General features: G+C 60.8%; 1 long non-coding RNA gene across 1 annotated transcript; it reads right to left on the bottom strand.

The window, feature by feature from the left end:
- Window positions 1-964: 964 nt before the first annotated feature.
- On the bottom strand, window positions 965-5,166 carry LOC125936435 (uncharacterized). The gene is made up of 2 exons (XR_007462016.1): window positions 4,148-5,166; window positions 965-3,383 (listed from the first exon to the last, which is right to left on the bottom strand). It is a non-coding gene; the product is annotated as an uncharacterized LOC125936435 (long non-coding RNA).
- Between the last annotated feature and the right edge of the window lie 6 nt (window positions 5,167-5,172).

Here is a 5,172-nt window from a genome sequence, read left to right as displayed (position 1 = left end):
GTAGCCGCTGGTACCCACTGGAAAAGCTGGAAGCGGTCTTGTACTGAGGAGCCATCTTCCTGGGATACGAGCCCTCTTCCCAGCCCGGCCCACGTGCTGCCTTGTGTCCACCTGGGCACCTACAGGCTCCTCATGCACATTATTTCTTTCCACCCGGTGCATGAATCCAGCCTTTGCGTTCAGGATGTTTAAGGCAGCAGCAGAAGGGAAGGTTTATTGGGTTAACACCCCAGACCTTAACGCAGCGAAAATACCCGTGTGCCTGGCTCATCCGCGTGCTCCAGCCTTTCACTGGGCCGTGAGAATGTCTTAGTAAGTGTACAAGGGGCACTCAGGTTGGCTTACGGAGCACCGTCAGCGGAGTCCAGGCTTTGGGAGCCCGGGCGGTCTCTCCCACTCCCTCTTTACTTCGTTCTTGGGGCTGCAGTTCTGCCCCACCGGCACACAGGGCCCAGCCTTGGAGTCGACTTGGAGCAGGCATCCTAGGACGCTCCGGGTCAGCCTGTGGGTTTCCATGGCAACTGCTGAGGATGTGCGGTGAGGACAGAGCCTTGAAGAAGTAACTGCTTCCCCAAATGCCCAGCTCCAGCCTCAGGGCAGCCCCCATCCGGGACACCTTTGAAGGGTGAGCTCCTTGAGCACAAAAGTCACTTCTGGTCCCTGGCCCCCAGGGCTGAGGGCTGTGGGGCACGGCGCGCAGGCCAGCAGCCCGACGCTCCAAAGGGAATCCCGGCCCCGCTATCTGCTGGTTGTGTGGCTCTGGCCGAGCACCTGGCTGGCCGCCTCCCCTCCGAAGGTGCGGTGTCACACCTCCAAGGCCCGGGACCGGGGTCAGGGGAGGGGAACACACGACCGGGCGGGCACCGGTGCCAGCACGGGGCAGCTCAGTAAACACTGGCCGTTGTGGGCACTTAGTAAAAGCACGGTGGGTTGCCCTGGAACCAGGCTCTCCGTTTACTTTCTTTCCAAGTGTGATAGACATGCGCACAAAAGTGCTCAGGTCACGTGTGTTCAGCTCCACGGATATCCACAAATGTAATGCACCTGTGTAACCAGTACCCATGCATGGCTGGCTCCCAAAGCCACGCGGGCTCCTTCGAGCCCTTAGGCTCCCAGTGACCGCCACCGTAACAGCGCGGGCGTGCTTCCCTGTGAGCCTACGTGCAGGGGGTCAGGCCATCGTTTTCCGTCTCTTTCTCTTGCCACCCTGTCCCTGCAGCCGAGTTCCACTCACACTCAGTGCCCCAGAATCTTCCAGCAGGGCACACGCTGCCATCAAAGGTCCAATCTGCTGCCAGCAGGCCCGGGGGTTTCCGGTTTCACTGCGAAAGCGTTCTGGGGCACAACTACTGGTGAGCAGACACACCGTCGCTGGGTCCTCAGAGCCATCTTTTAGGGGCACGGGGCCATACACTCCCCTTCCCTGCTCGTCACATCCCCTCTCCTCACCCTCAGCTGTGGCCTTGGTCACTTGGTCGTCCTTTCCCTCTTCCCTCGGGAACTGTCAGGGGACAAGGTCCAGGTGGCCGGCAGGCGGCCCAGACCGACTCGCCGTGCTGGCCGCTCTCACGGCCCCTGTAAGCTGAGCCTGACAGACAACAATGGCACGCTCCCCTCGAGCCAGGCCGGCTGTGCAAGGGCTCTCAGGCTGATGGGGGGCAGGGTGGCACCATCAGGGGCCCCCACCAACTAGCAGGGGAGGGGGAACCAGGAGCCACCCCCAGGCCATCTCCACTTTGCTGTCCAGCTCTGTCCTCAGCAGGCCACCCCCAACCACCCCCTCACCTGCCGGGAGGCTGTCCCTCCGGGCCCCTCTTGGCCTGGATGTCTCTTCTTCCCTGGAAAAGGCCGAGAGGGGCCCCAGGCAGAGGGAAGAGGTGGCAGGGTCCTGTGGCTGAGGATGGCTCCGGCGGCGGTCCTGAGGCCGCCCGTACCCCACCCAGGCTGTCACCCTCACCGCCAGGGCCCCGCAGGCAGGGATCCGGGACGGGGCATGACTGGGTTCTTCTGTGCGCTAGTCCCGCGTGAGCAGCTCCTTGCACATTCAGTGCTCGTCTCTCTGAGGTGGGGTCCAGATGTCTCGGACGCTGGGAGAGCCCACAGCCAGGAGGCCCCGGGCCAGGTTCCAGCAGTGAGGCCCAGGAACATGTCCCCCCACACTGTCGCCACTCTTCAAGCCTTGGGGAGCAGCAGCGGAGTTGACCGCCATCAGGAGAGAAGCCTCTCGGGCCTCCTCTGGTGCCCTCTCCTATTTCCAGAATCTCGAACGGTTTCCCTCTGAACTTCTGAGGGGCAGCTCCCCTTGGGGAGCCAACTCTGCTCAGCGCTCTGCCCAGCGGGAAGCCGGGAAAGGTGGCTGTGGCTTGCTGGGGTCGGGGCCCTAATGTTTTTCTTGGACTTCTCACTCCCTAGCTCCCTCACACCAGAGTGCTTAACTGGGAAAGGGTGGAGAGGGAGGGGAGGGGAGAGGGCAGGGGGAGGGGAGGGGAGAGGGGGAACAAGATGCGTGAACCTCAGGCCCTCACCTACTGGTGCTCCTCGTGTCTCTAAGGAAAACAGCCCTGTAGGGCCCCGGGCAGGAGGAAATGGATTGCAACAGGATTCACAGAGAGCAGGTCAGACCTCAGAATTCTTGGCTCCGGAAGAACAACAAGATCCCCTTCCGGTCTTTTCCCTCCCGGCTCCTCGGCCACCGAACACCCCGGGCCTCCAGCCCCTTTCCCTGCTGGGAAGGCCTAGTAGGTGGCACCTTCAAAGCCAGCCCTGATCTCCGCGCCCAGCCCGCCTTTACTCTCGGCTGCCTCCGGGCGGCGCTACCTGCAGCGGGGCCAGGGCTTCCCCAGAGGCGAGCACCCGCCTCCCTCGTGCCAGCCTCAGGAGACGGGTGAGGTCCTGCCCCGCTGGCATGCTCCCACGCTTCAGGCCACTGACTTGACTTGCTCTGTAGATCACCCATCACTGACGTGTCTTTGAATCAACTCACCTGTTACGTTTTGCTCCCAGCAAGCAGTGATACCTAGCATACCCATGGCCCATACTTCCTCAGGGGGACATCAGAGTCACAGTGATAGGCTGCGGCAACGTGCCCTCCTCTTGCAGGACGCTGGCCGTGTGACGCTGCCAGCCTGTGATGGGACCCAGGGCGGCGTCCCACGTCCACACATTCACACCTGTCCTTATGAGGGCCCGCTTCACTCTTCTCCATACACACAGCAGGTGCTTAGGTAAGCGGCTCACGTCTGCAGTGGGTGGTCCTCGGCACAGCCAGCTTCCCATTGGGTGGGCCCAGGCGGTGGGCTCCTGGCCCCTGCCAAGGCCCCCACGGGCACAGTCTTCCAGGCTCCTCACCAGCACTGACGAGATGGGCAGCACAGCTATAATCTCTGTCGGACAAACGGAGAAACTGAGAGAGGGAGTCCGAACTGCTCAGGGTTTCCCAGCTCCTCAGCAGTCTCTCCGTCCACCCCCCCCCCCCACACACACACCCCAGGAGTCTAAGGCTTGGCGATAGGCTCCGTGAAGAGCTGTCTAGGGTGGACGTGCTGGATGGGTGTGCCCCAGCTTGGGACACAGACCATGCCGATGACCTCCAGAGTCAAGTTTAGGTACTGCCACAACCGTTCCCCTTCTCAAACCTTTTGCAAAGTACCCTCCGCTCTGGGCAGGACACCAAGGAATGGGTGGTAGGACTGGCATTCCTGGGCCTGTGTGCCCCATATATTTTTAGCCTCTGCCCTGCCTGGGCATTTGCCCCGTGGCTAATGTCCTCAGGGAACCACCTAGCTGCACACCAAGAAGCCTAGCAGGCTCTTGGAGGTCTCCAGGAATGACACCACACCCTGGTCCTGAGGCTTCGGGTCTAATTCTCTTTTCCAAGACAGAACCAACTCCTGTTAGTGAAGAGTCCTTCCCCACCTCCAACACAGAGGCCTGTGGCCCAGAAACCAGGATCTGGGAGGCACAGAATCTGTAACATTGGGCAAGTCATGTTCTAGAGCTGGAAAGTGGAGGGAAGGAGGGCTGTGGCTGCACGGGGGGACAACCAGGCCAGATGGTTGCAGAGATGATCAGGGGACAGGGGACGACAGCTACTCCAGACAGGTGCGCTCCCAGGGAAAGGCTGTGCCACAGTGAGGGAGAGCCCTACCTCTGTTCCAGGAGCAGGATGCCCGGATCCCCAGAGATCTCTCTCAGTGGGGCTACACCAATCCCATGGCCGTCCTGTCCTTGCTCTCCTCACCACTGCAACTTTCCACGAGTCAAGAACCAGGTCTAAAATGTACAGGTAGCTCTTGGCAGATACATTTTGAAGACTTTTCCATCTCTTCTGCTCCCTTTTCTCAAATTCTGGTACTGGCCATGGCTGAGTGCCGGTGGGACCAGAGTGTTCTGTGACGGGCAGGCACCTGTCCTGCCAGCAGCTCCTCTGTCCTGTGCTGGATCTCAGTCCTCCTCTGTAAGACCAGGGGAGTCAGAACGCCTAGTCTGTGGGGTGGCTCAAGTTGTTCCCTGCAGTGGCTTTCATTCGTTTGTTTGGCACTCTGGTAAGAAACACATCCCACATTTGACCCAGTACCCACGTAAATATTCACACATATAAACGGCCTCAACGCAAAACAATATTCTCACTATGTGGGATGCCCTGATATTTTCCGTTTTATTCTGTTTCATTTTTATAAAATACTGGTCACCATGCACCAAGTTTCTTCCAGGGCCCAGCACTAATCCCTGATCTGATGGGCCGGGCCAGAGGGAGAGACGGACAAAAAGCCAGCGCACACGTGCGCGCTCTTAGTGGCTGACCGCGCAGGGACAGTCGGAGCCCCCCTCTCCGCCTCTCACCGAGGACGCCCAGGAGGCCTCCGGGCTGGAGCCGGGCGGGCCAGGCCAAGCCAGGCGGGGCTTTGAGGCGCTGGTAGCGGGCTGGGATTTATTTTAAGGGACACGAAGCTACCGCAGGTTTGGGGGAGGGGAGGGATTAAAAGAGAAGATGCGCTCAGCACTTTATATTTAGCGGCTGACGCGCCGGAAGCGCTCGTTACCCGCAGCTGCCACTGCGCCCAGAGGGCAGCCCCCGCCTCCGCGTCTGGGGCAGGGACCCCGAACCCCGCCTTCAACTCCCTGAGCAGGGACTCCCGAGCCCCCGCCTCCACGTCGCAGGCAGGGACCCCG

This window comes from Panthera uncia (assembly GCF_023721935.1).
Source record: "Panthera uncia isolate 11264 chromosome A3 unlocalized genomic scaffold, Puncia_PCG_1.0 HiC_scaffold_11, whole genome shotgun sequence".
Classification (NCBI taxonomy): domain Eukaryota; kingdom Metazoa; phylum Chordata; class Mammalia; order Carnivora; family Felidae; genus Panthera; species Panthera uncia.
This window is presented reverse-complemented; position numbering and strand designations above follow the sequence as displayed.